Source organism: Sus scrofa, chromosome 9 (assembly GCF_054392235.1).
Source record: "Sus scrofa isolate SSC_HxYL_T2T_F1_AM1 chromosome 9, Sscrofa_HxYL_maternal_Yorkshire_Landrace_v2.0, whole genome shotgun sequence".
Taxonomy (NCBI): Eukaryota; Metazoa; Chordata; class Mammalia; order Artiodactyla; family Suidae; genus Sus; species Sus scrofa.
Window position 1 is genome coordinate 48,879,209 of NC_139391.1, and position 24,150 is coordinate 48,903,358.

Here is a 24,150-nt window from a genome sequence, read left to right on the forward strand (position 1 = left end):
CTTACACCACAGCTCACGGCAAAGCCTGATCCTTAACCCACTGAGCAAGGCCAGGGATCGAACCCACATCGTGATGGATATTAGTTGGGCTCATTTCTGCTGAGCTACAATGGGAACTCCCTTGTTTTGTGTTTGTTAGCATACAAGTCCCAAACGTGTTTTGTTAGATTTACACACAAGTATTTAATTATTTTGAGTGATTGAAATTGTAGTGTAATTTCAGTGCCCACATGTTCATTGCTAGTGTATAAAAATATAAAAATAATTTGCATATGATATATATGCATATAAATCTATGTTTATCTTACGTCCTGCAATATCGCTACACTCACTTATTGGTTCCATAGTTCTGTCATTAGATCTTTTGTGATTTTCTTTTTTTTTTTTGTCTTTTTGCTATTTCTTGGGCCGCTCCTGCGGCATATGGAGGTTCCCAGGCTAGGGGTCTAATCGGAGCTGTGGCCGCCAGCCTACGCCAGAGCCACAGCAACACAGGATCCCAGCCGCATCTGCAACCTACACCACAGCTCACGGCAATGCCGGATCGTTAACCCACTGAGCAAGGGCAGGGACCGAACCCGCAACCTCATGGTTCCTAGTCGGATTCGTTAACCACTGCACCACGACGGGAACTCCAAAGATCTTTTGTGATTTTCTATATAGATAAGCATGCTATCTGCGAATAAGGACACTTTCATTTTTTCCTTTCCAATTTGTATGTCTTTTATTTCCTTTTCTTGCCTATTCTATTATTTAGAAAGTCTGGCACTATGTTGAATAAGATTGGAGAGCAGATATCTTTACCTTATTCACGATCTTGGAAGAAAAGCATTGCCTTTCATGATTGAGTGTTAATGTTAGTCACAGGTTTGTTTAGAGAAAGTCTTCGTCAAGTTTACAAAGTTCCTCAATCCTATTTTTTTTCCCGGGAGTTTTCACAATGTTAGGCATAGGTGTTGGATTTTATCAAATACTTTTTCTGCATTGATAGATATGATCATGTGATTTTAATGCTTTATTAATATAATGAATGACATGGATTGATATTTGAAAATTCAACTAGCTGTGCATCTCAGAATAAATTCCACTTGGCCATGGTATTTAATTCTTTTTATAATTTCTGAATTATATTTAATAATTTTTTGTGAAGAACTTTTGTGTTCACATTCTTGAGGGATATTGGACTGTATGTAGTTTTGGGGAGTTTTGGACTGTTTTTTCTTAGTTACAAATTTCCTAAATATCATAGGGATATTGAAATTTTCAATTTCATATTATATGAGTTGTGGTGGCTTTTGTTCCTCAAGTATTTGTTCCATTTCATCTAAGTTGTTAAATTTGTGTGTAGTACGTTTTGGCATTTTGTTTTGTTTTTGGCTCTGTGTGCCTTTGGCATACGGAAGTTTCTAGGCCAGCAATTGAACCCAAGCCACAGCAGTGACAATGTCGAATCCTTAATCCTCTAAGCCACGAGGGAAATCTTGGGTGTAGTAAGTTTTTAAATCAGGAAATCCAACTTTGTTCTTCTTTTTCAAGATTGTTGACTACTTGGAGTCCCTTAAGATTTCATATGAATTTTAAGATGGATTTCTCTATTTGTGCAAAAGTATTGTTGGGATTTTGAGAGAGATTGCATTGATTTTGTAGACTACTTTGTATAATAGTGACATCTTAACAACATTGCCTTCCAATTCATGAATGGAACATCTTTCCATTTATTTATTCTTCTTTAATTTCTTCAGGCATTTTTTTTTGGTTTTATTGTATAAGTCTTTACCTCCTAAGTTAATTTCTAAAAATTTTATTATTTTTGGTGCTATTGTAAATATAATTATTTTCTTAATTTTCTTTTCAGACTGTTCATTGTTAGTATACAGAAATACAAGTGGTTTTTACATATTGAATTTGTATCCTGCCACTTTGCTGAGTTAATTTGTTAGGTCTAAGAGTTTTATTTTGGTTTGGAATCTTTAGGATTTTATGCATATATAATCATATCATCTGTGAATGGAGGTAAATTACTTTTTTCTTTCCAATATGGATACTCTAAACTTCTTTTCTTCTTTCCTTCTTTCTTTCCTTCCTTCCTTCCTTCCTTTCCTTCCTTCCTTCCTTCCTTCCTTCCTTCCTTCCTTCCTTCCTTCCTTCCTTCCTTCCTTCCTTCCTTCCTTCCTTCCTTCCTTCTGCCTAATTGCTCTGGCTAGAACTTCCAGTACTACAAAAGTTGAATAGAAATGGTAAAGTGGGCACCCTTGTCTGTTCCTAATCTTAGAAGAAAAACTTCTAGTGTTTCACCATTGAGTGTGATATTTGTAGTGGGTTTTTCATATGTAGCTTTAGTATGTTGAGGTAGTTTTCTTCTATTCCTTATCTGTTGAGTGTTTTTTATCATAAAGGCTATTGAATTTTGTCAAATGTTTTTTCTGCATTGATTGAGATGATCATGAGTTTCTTTTCCTTCACTCCATTAATGTGGTATATTATATTGATTGATTTTTTTTGTATGTTGAACTGTCGTTTTATTCCAAAAATAAATCCAACTTGGTCATAGTATACAATCCTTTCAATAGGCTGCTTAATTCAGTTTTCTAGGATTTTGTTGAGATTTTGGATCAATGTTCTTAAGTAATATTAGCTTATAATTTTGTAGTGTTTTTGGCTTTGTTATCAGGGCCATGCTAACCTCATAGAATGAATTAGGAAATGTTCCCTCCTTTTCAATTTTTTGGAAAAGTTTGAGGATTAGTGTTCTCTAAATGTTTGGTAGAATTCACCAGTGAAGGCATCAGGTCTGAGGTTTTACTTTGCCAGGAGATTTTTGACTAGTGATTCAATTTCCTTTTTATTTATAGGTCTATTGAGGATTTCTATTTCTTAGTGATTTATTTTTGATAGACTTGGTATTTCTAGGAATTTTCCTACTTCATTTGGGTTATCCAGTTTGTTGTCATATAACTGTTTGTAGTAACAATAATACTTTCATAATCCTTTTTATTCCTATGGTGTCATAGTAGTGTCTCCACTTTTTCTTTCTTTCTTTCCCTTCTTTCTTTTTGGCCATACCTCACCTGCAGCATGTGGAAGTTCCTAGGCCAGAGATCAAACCTGTGCTGCAGTTGCAACCTGCACCATAGCTGCAGCAATGATGGATCCTTAACTCCCTGCATCAGGGGAACTTTCTCCACTTTCATTTCTAATTTTAATAATTTGAGTCCTCTCTTTTTTTTGTAGTCTAGCTAAAGGGTTAATTTTTAAAATCTTTTTAAAGAACCAGAGTTTGGTTTTGTTGATTTTCTCTATTATTTTTCTTTTCTCTGTTTCATTTATCTATGCTATAATCTTTTTTTTTTTTTCTTCTTTGCTTTTTAGGGCTGTACTCATGGCACATGGAAGTTCCCAGGCTAGGGGTCCAATTGGTGCTGCAGCTGCCAGCCTATGCCACAGCCACAGCAATGCTATGGGATCCGAGCCGTGTCTGCGACCTAAACCACAGCTTGTGGCAACACCGTATCCTTAACCCACTGAGCGAGGCCAGGGATCAAACCTGCAACCTCATGGTTCCTAGTTGGATTCATTAACCACTGAGCCACGACGGGAACTCCAGGTTTGTTACTTCTGAGCCATGACAGGAACTCCCTATCCATGCTCTAATCTTTATAATTTCCTTCCTTCTGCTAGCTTTGAGTTTAGTTTGTCCTTTTTCTAATTCTTTAAGTTGTAAAGTTAGGTCATCAATTTAAAGTCTTTCTTTTTATATATATAAACATTTTTAGATATAAATTTCACCCATTTTTTTGACATGTTGTATTTTCATTTTTATTTGTCCCAAGATATGTTCTAATTTCCCTTTTGATTTCTTCTTTGTCCCATGGTTCATAGTGTATTGCTGAATTTCTACAGATTTGTAAATTTCCCAGTTTTCCTTCTGTTACTGATTTCTAACTTCATTCTCTTGTAATGAGAGAACACGCTTTGTATGCTATCTAACTTTTAAATATCTATTGATATTTAATTTGTGACCTAATATGTTCTATCCTGGAGAATGCTCCATGTGCGCCTGGGAAGAATATGTATTCTATTATTGTTGGGCAGAGTGTTCTGTTTCTGTCTGTTAGATCCAGTTGGTTAATTATGTTATTCAAGCCCTCTATTTTATCTTCTGTTTAATTGTTCTATCCATTATTGACAGTGGGTTATTAAAATCTTTATTATCCTAGACTGCTTTCTCATATTTCTATTCTGTCAGTCTTTGCTTCATATGAGGTTTCCACCGACACTGTGGTCACTGTGGTCTTTGCAGGGCAGGGATAAAAGCTGTAGCTTCTCACTTGGCCTTTCCCCCCCCCATTATAGCTGGTTTACAGTGTTCTGTCAATTTTCTATTGTACAACATGGTGACCTGGTTACACATACATGTATACATTCTATTTTCTCACATTATCATGCTCCATCATAAGGGACCAGACATAGTTTCAGGGCTACACAGCAGGATCTCATTGCTAATCCATTCCAAAGGCAATAGTCTGCATCTGTTAACCCCAAGCACCCCATCCATTCCACTTCCCTCCCCCTCCCCCTTGGCAAGCACAAGTCTATTCTCCAGGTCCCTGATTTTCTTTTCTGTGGGATGGTTCATTTGTGCCCTATATTAGATTCCAGATATAAGTGCTATCATATGGTATTTGTCTTTCCCACTTGGCCTTTTCTGACAACACCTGATGGGGGCATTGGGTGCCTCATTACAGCTTGACAAGGATAGAAATCTAGCTTCCCCACTGGCTTTTGCTGGCATGGGTAGGGTTGGGACAAAGTATTTTCTGTGCTTTTTGGTAGGAATAGAGCAATTATTGCCTGGAAGTTTTCTATCCTGCTGGGCTCCCTCTTTCCTGCCTTTGGCTAGGGAGAACAGGCTTTTGTTGAAGCTATTTTTAATCTATGCCTGTTGCCATTTCTGAGTTTCTGGCTTGTTCAACTCCAAGTCTGGAGTATATGAAGCAAAAAGGAAACCTGGGAAATAAATGCTGTGTTGACTTTTGGTTCTTGAGGTCCCTAGACAGTCTTCCATCTTCTCCCCACCTTTCGGAGTCTTAAGTTTTTTTATACACATGTCCCAGGCTTTTCAGTTGTACTGAGTGGAAGAATAAGGAAATGTATGCCTACTCCACCTCCCTGGAAGTGGAAGTATATTCGTGTATTGTTTTTATAATAATAATAATAATAATGCAGGCGTTCCCTCTGTGATGCAATGGCATTGGCAACATCTATGGAGTGCTGGGATGCAGGTTCAATCCACAGCTTGGCACAGTGGGTTAAGGATCTGGCATTGCTGGGTTGTAGCTGCGGCTCAGATCTGACTCCTGGCCTGGGACTCTATATGCCTCGAGGTGGCCAAAAAATTAAAAGAAAAATCCACATATTTTTAAGGAAGCAAGGCTTAAATTGGAGTTAAAGGCATATGAGTAAATTGAGGGTTACTTGTCTGATTTAATCCAGAAACAATAAAACTGGTGATTATGATAATGGGTGGTGATTAAAGAGCATACCATACTTTATTGAGCACATGCTATGTGATTTGCATACCTTCTTGTTTTTCATGAACCCTTGCATCCAACCTGGGAGGCCAGCAACACTCCCATTTTATTGTGAAGTAAGCTGAGAGAGAGAGAGTTTAATAAAAGTCTTCCAATGCTATGTACCTAATGTGTGAGACAGGAGAGATCTAGCTTTTCTTAATCCAAAATCCATGTTCTCAATCTCTGTGTTTATTGCCTCTGTGGACTTCCTTTTAGGAGAGGAGAGAGGAAGTATTTAGATGACATCCTGTAGAGAACAGAAAATATATAATGTGACTGAGTAGCCCACATTACCTGTGGTTCTGGAGGAAGCACTTAAGGTCCCCTTGAAGCGATCTGTTTTCACATAGACTATGGATGGCATTTCTACAGAACTCGTATTTTGTATGACTTCCTTCTAACAACTTTGAGATGTAGGTGGAAGCCAGACTCACTGATGAACAGATGGGGAATCTGTAGCTCAGAGAGGCCGAGTGACTTGTCTAAGACCATATGGCATTTAATGCTGGAAGCAGACCTAAAAAGAGGGTCTTTTGAGTCAGGAGCCAGTATGCAGTCCACCAGCTCCCAGCACTGCTTCCAGCTTGGTCTCTGCACCACTGCTTTGTTCTTACCAAGCGGAGTCCTGGTGTGGGCAGAGCTTGCTGGAGTTCAATCAGGGCCTCCCTCCAGCAGCCTCCTGGCTTGCACCAGTTTGTAGACTGTATCTGATGGAAACCTTATGCGGAACGAAAAACAAACCTGAAGACCAGGCCCATCTCAATATCTCCATCCGCTGGATAAACATCTCCGAGACAGATACACAGGGAGGCCAAGCTCCCTTTGCCAAGTTTTTAACCTAAAGTTTGGAAGCAGCTTGCATTTTCCGTAGAGCAGTAAACTATTTTCATTCCTTTTACAGTGAACGACTCCTTATGGGGTGATAATTTACTTTTAATCTCTATTTCAGGAACTGAATGATTTTTGCCTTCTTGCCTGAAAGAAGTTGCGGGTTAAAAGAAAAGGCCCATTTTTTTTGAAGTTTTCTTCTTTCCCAACTTTTCTTTTTTCCCCTTTGAAAGCCGGCTTTGGGAGTCTTTGGAGCCTTGCCTCTTTATTCGGCAAGAACTTGGCTCCTTCATGGTGCCCCCATTCCTCTGCCGAATCTAATCTGACTGTTCTATTTATAATTCTTGAGCAAGATGAATCTCGTCTTTGTGTTTCTTTCTGAGCAACAGCGTCCCCTCCCTAGGACTCAAGCCATTTAACCTCTACAAGAATCTCTTTAATTTCTCTGCAAATTGCCAGAAAGCAGGCAGCTGAAACCCTATCAGGTCCTGGATCATATCAGACCTGCTTTAAACTGGCACCCTCCTCCACCCCCAGTCTCCTGGGAGTTCATTTAGGAGCAGGGCTGTGCAAAGAAGTTCCCAGCAGCCCTTTGGCGACGCCAGCACAGTCTGGGAAGTTGGACAGGGAGGGTGCACTCTCTGAAGAACGGGGAGGCTGTAGGATGGACCCCCTGCACACTCTGGACCATGGCTTGGTTCCTCCCAGCTTCCCTCAGGGTTTATACACACATTATGTTCTATTCACCCTTACTTTGATTCATCAAGTTATTTTGCTTGGAAACCGTCTGCCCCAAATGCGTTGTTTTGCAGAGAAGAAAATAGAGTTAAGAAGGGAACTGACTGATCCAAAGTCACACGGCTAGTTAGTTCAAGGGTTAAGACTACAGAGGAAATATCCTACTTTATCCCTCCATGAACTCGTGAAGACATTATTCTGATTTAATGTATCCATTCCAACTAGATGCCTTTTAAAAATACATTTCTATTTTTAATGCATTTCTAATTTATATGTGTCTCCCAATTCCTCTTTTCATTCCTTGCCTCCTATCCTTCATTCTTGCCCATGCCTCTCTCCTATGTCCAGGACAGGTCTCTCTGATCTCAAGGTGTGTTAATAGACTTAGAGGAGTAGAACCTCTTCAATCAGGATTTGAGGAAGAGGTGATGAGCCTCAGAATCCCACATCTAGGGCAGGAAGTTCCCTGAGTCTGTGGGGACCTCGAAAGCTATGGAGGGGCAGCTTCCCAGGTAGCACAGCAAGCTAAAGACCAAGCAGGATGAGAGTTGAGACCCTTCCCCCTTCCTGTCCAGCATTCTACACTGCTCAGAGTTCTTGCTCTCTTAGGGTGCATCCCAGTTGTGATCTGAGGCTGGAATGTCCATTTAGACCATTCTTTTTTAATTAGGGCTCATCCAGACCAACCGGAAGGGCAACCCCTTGTAATACGGGGGTGGTCCATCATACTCATAAATTCAATCATATTTTAACATCCTTTGCAATAAGCTTCCTTGTTAAAATCAAAAAAGCAAGGGTCAAGAGATTTACTTTGACCTCCATAACATAATTGGACTTTTCCAGCAAGATAAATTAAACTAAGATGGTCTTATATGTTTTTGTTTGTTTGTTTTGCTTTTTAGGGCTGCATCTGCGGTATATGGAAATTCCCAGGCAGGGGTCATTCAAGCTATGGCTGCCGGCCTACACCACAGCCATGGCAAGCAGGATCGGAGCCACGTGACCTACAACACAGCTCACAGCAATGCCAGATCCTTTTACCTACTGAGCAAGGCCGGGGATCGAACTCCTGGCCTCATGGATACTAGTTAGGTTTGTGACCCCTGAGCCACCATGGGGATTCCTGCATGATTACATTTAATTCACACTGAGATGTAGGTGGTGGAAAGGCCATCATCAATGGTTTCCTAAACCTGCAACTGTCTCAGTGCCCCTGCCTCCCTCTTTCTATGACATACCTTTTCTCTGGGAGGTGTGACATAGTGCACATTTTGAAAGCACCAAAGAGAGGAGGTGGGTTTAAACATTTTGAAAGAGCACACTTGCCTTCCTTGTTGGCTCCTGCCTTGCTTAAAATCAAGGAATTTCCTCCAATCAATTTAGGATGTGAACATCCATTTAGTACATGGGGAGATGGGAAATGATGTTCTTAAAATTTTAGTAAGCTTCAGGTGGTGTTCTACATGCTTCATAAATGGTTTTTTTTTTCTCTTTTAATTTGCACAATATTTCATGGGAAGATATGGTTCCCCATTTTCATAATGGGAAAATGGGTCCTCATTTTAATAATGGAAAAATTAAAGCTAAGAGAGATTTTAAGAACTTTTGTCTAAGGCTACTCAGAGAATGAATGTTAGATAAGATTTAATCCAGGTCTCTGGATTAAAACTAGCTATTTTTATACCTACCTAGCAATCCTAATACCAAAACTAGCTATTTTTAAAACTTGCTATTGAATACCTAGCTTGCTGTTTGAATACCTAACTAGCTATTTTAATATCAAAACTAGCTATTTTTTTCATTTTTAAAATTTCCTTGAAGTATAGTTGATTTATAATGTTGTGATAATTTCTGCTGTACAAAAAAGTGATTCCTTTTCAGATTCTTTTCCCATATAGACCATCACAGAATAGTGGGTAGAGTTTCCCTTGCTACACAGCAAAACCAGCTATTCTTATGAATATTCTTATTTGTTTTACCTTATGGGATATATGTGAGAATTGCATGGTGTGTGTGTGTGTAGAAACGGAATAACTGGGTTGTGAAGTGTGTACATCTTCAACAATTGTGAGACGTTCCAACTTGCTTTCCATAGTGGTTGTACTTACTTTTAGTCTCTCCAGCCGTGTTTAAGAATTCTCGTTACTCTAGATTCTTGTCAACATTTGGTGTGTTCAAAATTAATTTTTTCCCCCGGCACAATTTGGTATGTCATATGTTTTCTTGATTACAATGACATTGATTATCTTTTAGATGTTTATTATTGTCTCTTCAGGCTTTCGTTGTGAATTATCTGTTGACAATTTTTCTACCTCTTCTTTTTCAAGATTGTGTTTTCTATTTCTAGTTGATATGTAAGAGTTGACATATATACACACGTATGTACTCACTGTATTCTTCTTTTAAAATTTTTTAAATTGAAGTATAGTTGATTTATAATGTTGTATTAGTTTCAGGTGTACAGCAAATTGACTCAGGGTATACATCTTTTTCATATTCCTTTCCCTTATAGGTTGTTAGAGAATGTTTAGTATAGTTCCCTGTGCTATCCAGTAGGTCCTTGTTGGTTATCTCTTTTGTATATAGTAGTATGTATGTATTAATCCCAAACACCTAATTTATCCACCCCCCCTCCCTCTTTGGTAACCGTAAGTTTGTTTTCCATGTCTGTGAGTCTATATAAGCTCACATATACACTCACTCACAAACATATATAGTCTTAATTCTAACTCTTCTATGACTATATGAATTTCAAATACCTTCTCCCAATCTGTTCCTTCTTATCTTTTCAATGATGACTTTAAAAAAAAAACCAAACATGCTCTATTGAAGTATAGTTTGTATACCATGAAATGTGCTCATCATAAATGTCCAGATTGATGTGTTTTAGTAAATTTATGATTGGACAACTATTGCTACAATCCAATTTTAGGGTATTTTCTCCACTGCCAAAAGTTACCTTTTGCCCATTTTCAGTCAATCTTACCTCCCATTCCCAGTCCCAGGCAATTACAGACTTGCTTTGAGTCTCTAGTTTTTTCCAAAGATGTCATATAAATGGAAGTATATGGTATGTAGTGTTTTTATGTCTGCCTTTTTTCATCTAATAAAATATTTTAGAATTCATCCATGGTGTTGCATGTAATAGTAGTTTTCTTCTTTTTTATTGCTGAATAGTATTCCATTGTCTGTGTATACTGCATTTTGTTTATGTACCCATCATTTGCTCTGTTTCCAGCTTTCATTTGGAATACTCCTATGAACATTTGCATACTAATTTTTGGTCAATATGTGTTTTGATGTCTTTTGAGTAGAAATTCAGAATGGAATTGCTGACTTGTATGTCGATCCTGCACTTAACTTTTTAAAACACTGCCAAGCTGTTTTACAAAATGGTCATACGATTTTCATTCCTGCCAGAAGTATACAGATTTTTTTAAACAGGAAAATGATTTGAACGGACACCTCACTAAAGAAGATATGTGACTGGCTAATAAGAACGTGAAAAGATGCCTAGCATCATTAGTCAATAAGGAAATGTAAATTAAAAGCACAATGACTTCACATTAAATACCCACTAGAACAGCTATAATCAAGAAGGTTAACAATACCAAGTGTCAGTGGGCATGTAGAGAAGCTGTTTCTCCTAAGGTGTGTAGTCACGAAGTATCTGCAAAATTTTTTTATTCTTAATTTTATTTTGGCTTCCTAGAGGTCCTGCATAGCTTAGGTGCAAGCCAATGGGTGGACAGGGATTGGGCTTGATTTGGAAAGGCTTTTACCCTGTGCTGATTGTGTGTGAATTGAGAAATCATTTACACTTGCGACTTATTCTCAGGTCTCCCTTGGCTTTTATCTCTAGAACTTCTTGGGTCTCCCCTGAATATATCTGTAGTTTTGCAGTCATTCAGCTGTGTGTGGGAAGTTCATTTCAGTTCTTCTATGGCTTTCTAATTTCCTGGATCTCTCCGTTAAATTTCTGGTCCACCACTCACCACAACTAAGGTTCCAGTCTTGGACTAGCAAACTCTTCTGAGTTTCCCCCATTTATTTCCCACAGAATTCAGCTAGCTCCCTCTGGCAGCAAAGCTGCTGGTTTTGCAGCTAGCCCAGCACTGGCAAAACTAAAATTCTCATGTGCCAATATGGGGAAAGAAGTAGGCACAGTGAGAAGTGAGAAGACCACACACCCCTTCCATTCTCACCCAAAGTTCTAGCAGCTGTTCAAGAATGCTTTCCAAGTCATTATCTACCTTTGGTTGATTTCCAGAAGCTTGACATGGTTGGTTTTGAGAATTTTGTCCACTGTTTTTTGAAGAGCTACGTCTTCATCCTGCCATAACCTCAGATCCCTCCAATTATGTCTTTTTGAGGCACATAATACTTTAATTTTAAAACAGTCAGATTAATCAGTCTTTTATTTCATGATTTTTATACTTTGAGTATTTAAGGAATTCTTACCCATCACAGAGTCATGACTGTATTCCCCTACAACTCTTCCAAAATGTTTAATGTTTGTATTTTTTTGTTTTTCTTATAAATGGCTTTTAATGGGTGCGGTGTGAAGTAGAATTTTTTTTCATAAAGATGACAGTTAACCTAGCACCATTTATTGAATAGTCTATTCTTGCTCACTGATCAGCAGTTTGCTCTATTATATATGAAGTTTCCTCATATACACAAATCAGTTTTTGAACACTAAAGCCTGTTTTCATTTTAATTTTTCCATTTGTGCACCCCCGTTCCAATCCCACAATGCCAGTCTTGAAATCTGTTTGGGCAAGTTTTTTTCCAGAGTATCTTGGCCTTTTCTTGACTTTTTGCTTTTCCATACAATTGTAGAATTTGGCTGTTTGGGTTCCGTGAGCCTTCTGTTAAGAGTTGTTAATTAGAATTATTTGAATGGATAGATTAATTTAGAAGTGATAGACATATTTCAATTACATGGAGTATTATTATACATGAACTTGGTACATCTTTCTATTTGTTTAGATCTTTAAGTTATTTTTTCAATAATATTTTATCCTTAAAGATTTTTTACATTTTCTATGAGATTATTTGGTACTTTTACTGGGCGTCAAAAATGGTATTTGTAAAATTATATCTTTTTGGCTTGATTTATAAGGGGGCGCAACTCATTTTTGTATATTTATACTACATCTAACAATCTTAATGAGTGGTCTTATTTAATCTACCATTTTTTCCCCATAGATTTTTCTATTTTACTGTTCCATGTAGGAAATAATATCAACTGCAATTATGAGCATTTTGTTTCCTTTTCTATTCTTATACTTCTTATCTCGTTGGCTTTTCTTACTGCCCGTATTAGAGCCTCTATTATATAGTTATAAGTGCCAATAGTGGGATTTCAGCATCCTTCCTATAAATTTTGAACATTTGATTATTAAAAATGATGTTTCAGGGAAGTTTTTGGTAGATGTAAAAAGTTCTATTCTGGAGTTCCCACTGTAGTGCAACAAGATCAACAATGTCTCTGCAGTGGCAGGGATATGGGTTCAGTTGGTCCCTGGCCCAGCACCGTGGGTTAAGGATCTAGCCTTGTTGCAGTTGTGGCATAGTCACTACTCCGGCTTGGATTTGATCCCTGGCCTGGGAACTCCATATGTCACAGGGCTACCAAAAAAAAGGAAAAAAAAATTATATTCTTAGTTTGCTGAGCTTCTCCTCTTCAAATTACAAATAGATGTTAATTTTATCAATTTTTAATATTTTCCTGCATCCATGGGTCTATGATTTTTAGCATGTTGTTTTTCTGCTTTAGTCTGTTAGTGCAGTGAATTATATTAATCAAATTTCTAATGTTAAGCCATATATGAATTCCTGGCATAAACACAATTTGATCATAAAGTTCTCTTTATTCACTGCTTCATTTGTTATATTTTATTTAATATTGCCTTATCTGTGTTTTTAATGGAGTTAGGTCTATACTTTTTTTCATGCTATTGCCTATTTCAAATTTTAGAATAGTAACATAAATGCTATTGACTATCGAATGGGGTAATCTTCAAGACCTCTATTAGTGTGGAAACAGTGAAAATAGGTCATATGTGGAAGATAATAGAAAGGAAAAAGGAAAGGATTTGGTGAATATTTATATTCTGGAAACAAGTGCTTGAATATGAGTGCTACCATAAGCTCAGGGATGAAAGTAAGGAACAAAAACTGTTTAAGGTAAACATGGATGATAAAGAAAAAGCTTAAGTTCCATTTAGATATGGGTTTGGAGTGTTGATATAGTTAGTGAAACCGTCCAGTAGGCAGTTGGTGTTTTATAAATTGAAATGTAGTGGCTAGAGATAACTGTCATGGGAGCCATTTGTACATCATTAAACTATGTGGGTGGGTGACATCATCATCTGAGATGAGAACACAGGGAAGAGGGTAGAGGATGGAACCTTGAAGGGTGACCACAATGAGAGGGTGGGGGAGGAGGGGAAAGAGGAGCCTGAGGGCAAAGAGAGGAAAGGAATGGGAAGTTGGAATTTTCTGAGCTAGGGCTCAAAATAAAAAGTGATAGCAGATGGAGTCTGATACCTCCTCGCTTAATTCACACACTGGAGAAAAGAGGACCATTGCTTTTCTCAAAAGTTATTTGGAGGCATCAGTCTTATAAAAACTGCTTCCCTGGGCCCAGAAAAGTATGTCCCATCCCCTAGGTCAATGGTAGTCACACACATTCTATCATCCAACTGGCTTCAAGCTTATTTGCCTTTAAGTCTCATGACACTATTAATCCAGTCTCATGGAAAATTAGTTTAAGTATGACCTTGAATTCAGACAGCCAAATAAGTAATCAAACATGGGTTTTCTACTTTCTACCATAAATATCCTATAGGTTATAAGACTTCTTAGCCTTATCCTAAATATGATATTGTCTATGTTGGTAACATAGTCTATGTTTTCTTTAATATCAATGTATCATTGACATAAATCAATCAGCTAATACAGGCACATAGAATTTCAAAGTTAAAAAGGATTTGGGGATTTCTTTGGTGGCCTAGTGATTAAGGACCTGGGGTTGTCACTGCTGTGGCTCAGGTCCCTGCTGTGGCACAGGTTCAATCCCTGGCTCAGGAACTTCTGCATCCATGGGCATGGCAGAAAAAAAAAATGACATCTTTCTCACTTCATAGATGAGAATACTCAGGACCAGCATGAGGCAATGACTTGACCCAGGTCACTTAATGAGTTAGAGGCAGAACTTGGACTAGAGCCCAGATTTCCTGACTTGAAGCCTTTATGATCCAAAGCCTTACAAGTATCAACACATGAATCGCTTTTGCCTGTGACAAAACTTTTTCTTTCTGAACTAATAATCTGTTCATTTTATTGATGGCTTTTTCCTTAGTTATGAGCTGTTAGTTTATACAAATGATATTTGCTAGTGCCTACAAATCCTCTGTCATTGTGTCCAATTTTTTTTTTTAAAGTAAGTTCTTTTTTTTTTTTTTCATGTTTAAAAATACTGTTTGGATATATTGAAGGCCCATAATGGAGACAGTTAAATAAGCATGCCATTAGTTTGCAAACAGAAATGTCAACTGAGGCAAGATCCATTAATTTGTTGATAAGCAATTCACTGGATGACTCCTACAGCATATTTATCAGCTATCTTTATTTTATCTTTTCTGAAGCACAGACTGGGTTCTTAAAAACATATAAGCTAATATTTGTACAGCTCATCGTACTTATTAAACTGTGTAAGCTCTTAGTACCCGATATTCTTTTATTCAACACATATTTATTGAGTGCCTACTGTGTGCTAGGCCCTACGGATGCAACAGTGGGCAAGACGTAAAAAGAGGTCTTGCCCTCATGGAGCATATATTCTAGCAGTGGGGAGGCAGCCAATAAACATGCAAGTAAATAAATGATATTTTTTCAGACAGTGACAAGAGAAAAGGGATAGAGAATGACCAGAGAAGATGTGGCCAGGAAGGGCCCCTATTGCAGGGCAGGTTTTGGGAGAGGATGACTCAGATGGAGATTGGCATATAGAGAGTTTATTATGGAGCTCTTTTGGGATCCATACCCATGGGGGAGGATAGGAAGTAGGATTGAGAAGAGAAAGAAGATGGGCTGTTATGTCACAGCAAAGCCCCAGCCTCCAAAGCCATAAGGCACTTTGGAGCTGGGGTTACCCTGCACAGTATTCTGAATTGGGGCTTGGGATGGACCTTAGACCCTCTTATTGGCCAGTATTGTACATGGGATGCCTTGGGTGGGGGTGAGTAAGATCTTGGATGAGGTGGAATGCTGAGGGCAATCTATGAAAGGGGCCCAGCTGTAAGGGCTCAGTGGCCAACACTCTCAGCAATTAGAGGCTGACGTGTCAGTCCAGAAGGGGGATATCTGAACATCTATTAACTGCTCCTCTGAGCTGGGACATTTGAGTGGGACCTGGATGCTGTGATCTCATTTACTCCTGGGGTCATTATCCCCATTTTCCATCCCCATTTACCTCTTGGAAGCTCAGAGGTGAAGTGATTTGCTCCAAGTCACATAGCTAACAAGAAGCAATGCTTGGTGTCTCCTAGCTCAGGGCTCCTAGTGTGATCTAGTTATAAGTTATTCCATTTATGCTGATATTTGTGAAAGTGTCAATGGCATTTATTTCTGTAAACATTTTAATAAAGGATTTGGGTACATTGCCAGCAGAATATAGGTTAAGACTCTGTGTATTTCACTTTAAAGTAGAATTACAGGGCAAGTCCATAAGGTCATGTTTGCATTTTTTTCAGATAAGCCATTAGATAGTTTTCTGCAAAATAGATGCTTAGAGCTTAAAAAATTTTCAAACAGTATGTTGATGACTTAGTTAAAAGAAAAGAAATGGAACAGATATCACTCGATGTTACTTGTTCCAAAAGTCAAAAGGCTAACCAGAGCCATGCCAAACATCTGCAAATATTTTTAGGCTTCTAATCCCTGATCTTTCTTTGGTTTCAGGTATGAGTGGAGAGAACTGGGGTGCCGTGGTACTTATTATTGACTGCTCAAAGTTTGTTCCTTGCCTGGCTTTCAACCTTTGACCCATTTGGCGGATCTCCTTTCTGGGGTGAGTTTTGGTCTGACAATGTCTCATGTATCATGTTCCTTTGTAGTTTTTAAAGCGCTTTTGCATAAATTACTTCATCTGGTCCTTGCAAAAACATAAGGAGGTGTGGACCTTTATTCCTCTTTCATCGGCAAGGAAACCAAAGCCCTGAAAAGTTAAGTGACAGAGGTGCATAAGTTGAACTCAAGTCCTTTGTTACAAAATTTTACATTCTTTCAATTCTTACTTCTCTGCCTGCAGAGCTCTGAGCTGGGGTGTGAGTGGGGATAAAGAAGACATAGGTATGAGGAGGAGAGAACAGATTATTTTTTCTAACTACATGGGCAAGTCATGTAATGGCCTTGCGTCTCAGTTTTCTCATTGGAGAAGTGACAGAACTGGACGAGATTGCTTTCCAGGACTTTTCTCAACTTTAAGCTTCTCTGGTATTGAGGAGATAGAAAAGAAAAAAATGAAGAGCCATCACAATGAGACAAAGCAATGAGACATCAACAACAACAAAGAACAAACATGCTATCCCGGGTCTGTACCATCATTACAACCATATAGTGACTCTTCCTTTTGGATTTTTCCAATGACCAAATGGCTTCATTTTGAACACTCCACTGCTCAGGTAGCTGCTGGTTTTCTGGTACCAATAGTACTGTTTTGCACATAACGGCGAACAGACTGAAGAGATCAAATGAAATCCATTTCCACTTTAGGATGGGAAATCTGTTCGGAACAATCAAGAGAGTTTGGAGCAGTAAGCTGGGGTTTTCAACTGCCTTCACATGGTAAATTGCTTAATGTCGACTGGCATTAAGTGGACTGACTTGTACTGCCTAATTAATATTCCGTGGTTGGAAAGGAAGAAAACAATTTCATTTAGCTGGATTGTTCTTCTCTGGGTTCTTCCTTCATGGAACTCCGAGTAGTTTGTGGTCATTCTCTTTTATTCCATCAGTCCTCTGGCCCTGTGGGCCCCATCCTCCCTTGTTGGGAAGGACAGGCTTGGAGAAGCTCACTTTAACTTTTTTCATGCCCCAGAGTCCATTTAGGGATGAATTAAACACAACAGGGTTCCTAATGAAACACAACATTAGTGGCACAAAAGAGTTAAGGCAGCTTTTAGAAGCATTTTGTTTCCAACCAGAGCCCCATTCCGGCCCCGGAAAACGCTAGTTTCCTAGCTATTAGGCTGGCTCCATCCACTCCCAGAATGTGCCTGCAAGACTCTTGCTGGAGAATCTGAGGGATCAAAGTAGTGCTGGGTTGCAAATCAGACACATGAAGACTCAGTGATTCCACAAGATCTGGAACCCACCCCTCTGGCACTGATATACAAGAGCAGAGGAAACACAGATCCCTAGATCATGGCCAGATGAAAAGTTGGCACGCAGCAGCTCAGCTAAGGCCATGCTCCAGAGACTCCCCAAATGCGAGGAGCCGTGTGAAACCACACGGATAGTCTGAGCTGGATGAGGGCAGATAATAGTCTCATTTTCACATCCACAGATTTTATGCTCCCTTTGGTTGGTAATTTACATTTATATAGACTCTTTCAAATTCTGGGTTCTAAAATGGCTTTGCTGGTTTATATGGATAGGGCACCACTTTGTATCAGCAGTTTGCTCTGTAGATGTAAACAAAACCTGACCATCTGTATTTAAATAGAATCATGTGACTGAGTTTTAACTTGGTCATTTTAAGCCATACCATACTTGAATGAATTTCCCTGAGCGTTTTTTTTTTTTTTTTTTTAAGGGCACATAAATGTGCATGGTTCTACTGGATAAACCCTTTAGTCTGACTCCATTTTGATGCTACGAGGCTCTGTAGCTATACTTCTACCATGATTTATGTCTAAACATAAAGAGCTGTGATGTAGCTGATAAAAATTCAGGTGAGGGCTCTTTCTCACCTTCCATCTAAACTCAAAATGTGTTTTCCACTCCTTCCTGTGCACTTGCCCAAAGAAATACCTGAGGAGAAAAAGGATATACATGGAAATCATCTGTGAATTGCTGGACTCCCTGATGGTGCTGATGCCTATTGCTGTCATGGAAAGAGGCAGCTTCTAGCAATAGAAAGATTTGTGCATCTAGGGTGAGGTGGGGTGAGGTCTGAACCAAAAAAGTGCAAGTTCGGAGCAGAGAGATCTTAGTCATGTCACCAAACTTCAGTTTCCAAATCTAAACTGGAGGTGTGTATACCAACTCTGATTGCTTAGGAAATGGTTGAGGACTGATGTCTGGCGCATTTGACATTAGTGACTGCCAGAGTCACTTTGGCTGGCTGTTTGATGGGCTGGGCTGACGTCCCTGCCCCTCAGTTGGAGAGCATAGCCTTAAATAGTGGAGGACTGTTCTTCAGTCACAATTATTCAAATAGATGGAGGAGCTTTAAATAGGATTGTTGTGAGGATGGAACGTGAACATGTATACAAAAGAGCCTCATTACCTCTAAGAGGCCACATGGATATATATATATATATACACCCATGTGGGAACTTGGTGGAGCTTTGTTTTCCCTAGATGTAATTCCCAGGACTGCTAGTGAAATCTTGCTGCTGAATCTAAGATGCTGTCTCTCTACACAGCCTGAAGGAGCCCTGGAAACATGAATTGTTGCTTTTCAACTCTCTTGTACAAGAGTTATTTGTACACATTCTGTTGTATCCCTCAGATTAGAGTTTTTCAATCTTGGTACTATTAACATTTTAGATCAGATAATTCTTTGAGGTTAAGAGACTGTCCAGTGTGCTATAGGAATATTTAGCAGCACCTCTGGCCACTACACATGAGATGCCAGTAAGACAATAGTAGTGATAATCAAAAGTGTCTCTAGACATTGCCCAGTGTCCTCTAGGGGGGCAAAATGGGGGGGTTCTCCCTTGTTGAGAACCACTGACTTAGATTATGAGCTCCATGGAAGCAAGATTTTTTCCTTCCTTTCTTTCTTTCTCCCTTTCTTTCTTTTTCTTTCTTTCTCTTTCTTTCCTTCTTTCTTTCTTTCTTTCTTTCTTTCTTTCTTTCTTTCTTTCTTTCTTTCTTTCTTTCTTTCTTTCTTTCTTTCTTTCTTTCTTTCTTTCCTTCCTTCCTTCCTTCCTTCCTTCCTTCCTTCCTTCCTTCCTTCTTTCTTTCTTTTTTAAAGTTGTATCCTTAGAGTTCCTATTGTGGCTCAGTGGTAATGAACCTGACTAGTATTCATGAGGATGTGGGTTTAATCTCTGGTCTTGCTCAATGAGTTAAGTATCTGGCATTGTTGTGAGCTGTGATGTAGGCCAGTAGCTGAACCTCTGATTCAACCCCTAGCCTAAGAACTTCCATATGCTGCAGGTGCAGCTCTAAAAAGCAAATAAATAAATAAAGTTGTATCCTTGCACCAATCAGCATAGCATCCAGCCCTGGTAGGTGCCCAATAAAACCTAGTTGGGTGAAATAAAACTAAACAGCTAAGTTTCACTTTGGTATGAGAGTCACTTTCTGCCCACTTTTAAGTCTTCATTAAAGAAGCCAAGTTAAAAAGCTGACAGCATGTTGTAGCTGTTAAATGGCCCAGGCTCAATGGGGAAACACCTGTCAGCAAAGAATGTAAGTTCACAGTATCCCTTGATGTGGATTTAGAAGAGGTGATTGAAATGATCCAAGATGGGAGTTCCCATTGTGGCTCAGTAGATTAAGAACCCAACATTGTCTCTCTGAGGATGTGGGTTTGATCTCTGGCCTTGCTCAGTGAGTTAAGGATCTGGCATTGCCACAAGGTATGGTGTAGGTTGCAGATGTGGCTCAGATCTGGTGTGGCTATGGCTGTGGCATAGGCCCCAGCTGCAGCTCCAATTTGACCCCTGAACTGGGGACTTCCATATGCCATGGGTGCAGCCCTAAAAAGAAAAAAAAAAAAAAGAAAGAAAGAAAGAAAGAAACTATTTGAGATGGTCCCCAGGTATCCAAGTGCTCTGGGATCCAGGGTGCTGGGATCTGTTTATACCTGTCTATCCATTTTCTTATCCCCTTTCTTCCTTTTCTCCATCCTCCTTGACTAGACAGAGATTTGCTCACCATATGATTTGCCAGTTAGCTCTGTGTCCTTAACATTTTCAGATCTCAGGTTATTTGCAGGTTTTCTGAAAAACCTACAGGGAGTTGGCATCATGCTGGGGGCCAGGCCCAACTGTGCCCACAGACCCAGGCAGGAAGAGAAGAGATGTTGATGGGTGGTGGTTAAACCCAAGCTGATAAGGGGCTGCTGCCTTGGGCCTTGCAGTGAGACTGTGCCTTCTGTGATTTTAGCAAGGAGATGGAGTAGCACTTCCTGGAGGTTCTAAACCACAGGCACATCCTCTGAGGGTGCTTAGCCAACCTTTAGAGCATCTTTCCACCCTGTGAGTGAGGGATGTGCCCTCAAAAGGCAATGAGCTTTTTTCCTGGTGGGTCTTGAGCTAAAGCAGAAATGTTTGCTTTTTTCAAACTATCTTGCCTTTCTCTGCTCCCTTTCACATGAAATGCCTTAAAAGAGTGAGCGGTATTGGCTGCTCCTGTTCTCTGACCCACTGTCTCTTAAACCACTACAGTCAGAATTTCACCATCACTTGACAGAATTGCACTTTCAAGGTCATGGTGACCTACAGTTGCTAAATGCCTAGTTAATTTGCATCCCCATCCCACTCCATCTATGCCACTTAATCCAGCTTGTTACAGACTCTTTTGTCACTTGGCTCTCAGGACACCACACTCTCCCAAGGCCATATCTTCTCTATGATCATCACTGTCCCTGCCTCATCCCATCCCATCACCCCAGGGCTCCATTCTCTAAACCTTTCGTCTCCTCTCCTCCCCTTCCTTCTCTTCCTTTCCCCTCCCCTCTTTTCTCTTCTATGCATTTCTATGCACATGGCTTGAAACACTGCTATGGACTGAATTGTCCACGCCCCCCAAATTATGTATTGAACCCTTAACCTTTAATATACTGATATTTGGAGATGGGGCTTTTGGAAGGTGATTAGTTTTGGAGGAGGTCATGAGGGTGGGACACTTGTGATGGAATTAATGGCTTTATAAGGACATCAGAGAACTTGTTTCTTCTTTCTCCCTTGGTCCTATGAGGACACACAAGTAAAACAACTCGCTATAAGGCATGGAGAGAGCCCTTACCAGGGAACTGAACTGGCTGACACCTTGCTTTTGGACTTCCCAGTCTCCAGACTATGAGAAATAAATCTCTGTCGCTTAAGCCACCCAGACTGTGGTATTATGGCAGCCCAAGCAGACTAATGCAAATACTATTTATTGGCAACTCATATATTTATGTATCCAGCCTGACGTCTTCCCTGAACCCCAGTCTTACATCTAATTGCCTATTCAACATCTCTGTTGAATGGCTAATAGGTATCCCCAAATCAACATATACCAAACAGAACTCTGGCCTCACCCCAAAACCTACTCCCACAACATTTTCCATCTCAGTAAATGGCAGTGCTCTTCTTCCAACTGGTGAGGCTAAGAACCTTGGAATTTTTCATATCCAATCCTCCAGGAAAGCCTGTAGCTCTATCTTCAAATATTTATCTAGAACCCAGTCACTCCTCTCCATCCTCACTATTTGCCCACTTAGTCTAAGCCACCAGCATCCTGAATCATGGCAGTAGCCTCCTAATTGGCACCATTGTCTCCAAACTTGGCTCACACTCCTGCCATCTCTCAGGCTATGTCAACATCACAGCTAGAGTGATGCTTTTAAAATGTGGGTCAGATCACATCATACTTCAGTTCTACTTCTTCCCGAAGCATCCAACTTATCTTAGGGTAAAATCCAAATCTTACTGTATTCTAACTTCCTACATCTGGTGCACTGCTTTGCTTTTAGATCATCTCTTGCTACTTGTCACAACCTCATCTGTCTTCAGTCCTCTCTGCTACACTTGGCATTCTCTTCCTCACACACACCAAGTATTCTCTTGCCTCAGAGCCTTTGCACATACTGTTCCCTTTACCTGGAATAGTTTCCCCTCACATACTTGCAGAGGCCACCTAACTATCTCCTTCAGGTCAAATAGTCATCTCCTCCAAACAACATTCCCTGACCATCCATCCTTTCTAAAATATTGATCTCTCCATACATTTTGTTATCGTCACCCTGATTTATTTCCTCTGTTATCAGTCAACCATATTTCTTATTTGTTTACTTTCCTATACTGTTTCCTCCTCTAGAATACAATCTCCATCAGTTTCAGAACCTTGCCTTGTTCCACTGCCACAACCCTAAATCTTTGATATCTTCTAGCTCATAGTTGATGCTCAATACTGTCTGTTGGATGAACGAATGAATTTATATCTACAACCATAAAAATCCAACATGATATAGTGGATTTGTCAACATTTTCCTGAAAGATTATAGCTAGTGTTGGTTCTTTATCCAAGTAAACCATTTGAGCGTCAAAATGAGATTGCATGCGCCACTGCTTCTCTTTCCAATGTAAAATGAATTTTTCATTTTTTCCATTGAAAATGAGAGGTGTAGGTTGGATGAACAGTTCCACCTCTAGAATTCTACTAATGCATGAATGCACCAAGGTGTCCTTTTATTATGTTCAGTTTAATTCATCAAAATTGATTGCTCCCTGCCCTATGATGGGCTCTGTGCTGGAGTCAGAAATGCAGATTGCTTAGACATAATACTGCCCTCAAGATGCTCACAGGCATGAAGGGATGGGGACTACAGACCGTCATCAATGCTTCAAAAGTTAAAAATTCTGATGAGTAGTACCAAGTGTCTATTCCTATCAAGAGCTGTAAGCGAAATGGGAACATCAATGCCTTCAGGCAGATTTTACATCAAACTTCCTCTAAAGGAAAGTGCCAGAGCTAGAGAGATTCACGTGGTCCAAAGGGCATAGCAGTGATAGGTGCCTTAAGGGAGATGAAAACAAAGAACTGTGAGTTGGGAAATAGGAAGTTGCCGTCCTTGAGGGAATCTTATGGACAGTTCATGAAAGAGACCACAGCTGAGCTGGCAGATAGGGAAGCAGGGCAGCAAGAGAAAGGAGGGCCTCCAGACAGAGGGAAGAGGCACTGGAACACAGGTTGTGTGTGTGTGTGTGTGTGTGTGTGTGTGTGTGTGTGTGTGTGTGTGTGTGTGTGTGTGTGTTTAGGAAACTCTTGTCTTTTTCTAGGAATGGCCAACTGTGGCTAGAGCATTGTACAGGAACAGGGCAGTCATTGGAAGTGGCGATTGAGAGGAAAACCAAATCATATTTGGTAATATTATTTTTTTCCCCAAAGCAACAGGATTGACAAACAAGGGCCCTGTTTTTTTCAACAAATGCAACAATTCTATTCTAAATCTGACCATTCCCATTTGCAATGTAATGCCCATATGAAGGGTTGGAGAATCCTCAAAGAGGATTAATTTACTTATAGCAACTTTTTGGTATATTTCCATGTTTCTTTCAGCCTTTGAAAATTGATAATCCATGCAGCATCTATAAAGACTCTATTTGCCAACCACCAGAACAACCTGTTACTCTCCCTTGATGGATAACAGAGTTTACTGGAAGTGCCTTTTCATGACCATGATGGAATTTCCCCCATTCTTTTTCTTTTCCCATAAAGCCCACATCTGCTGACCTCCAGGGTTTGATAAAAGATCTCTCTCATTAGCTCAAGTAGCTCAAGCTCTGTCTGAAGGGGATTCCAGTAAGAATGGCTATGCAATGAATAACAGTCTGTTTTTCCAAATAGCATGGACCCAAATACCGAGAGAAGCACTGATTTTAGTAGTCAGGACATGCTATATACCGAGAATGACTACAAACCATTATAGCCCCCAATGCAGACCATCTTGACAAGAAGTCAGGGATCTGGCCTCCTGACAAAAATACAGCTGACATTCGCCTGTACTCACAGTCCATTTTAATAGTTTTATTGTGATGTGGGTCACAAAGCAAAGATC

General features: G+C 39.6%; 1 long non-coding RNA gene across 2 annotated transcripts in view; it reads left to right on the forward strand.

Moving 5' to 3' along the window:
• LOC110255448 (uncharacterized) overlaps positions 1–20,125 on the forward strand; it is a 108,476-nt gene extending 88,351 nt beyond the window's left edge. The window contains exons 3-4 of one of the 2 annotated variants that reach the window (XR_014815512.1): positions 16,110–16,218; positions 16,459–20,125. This is a non-coding gene — a long non-coding RNA (uncharacterized LOC110255448). Of the gene's footprint in view, positions 1–16,109 lie in introns of both variants that reach the window. The other variant, XR_002335695.2, reaches the window with a different exon arrangement.
• The last annotated feature ends 4,025 nt before the right edge of the window (positions 20,126–24,150 follow it).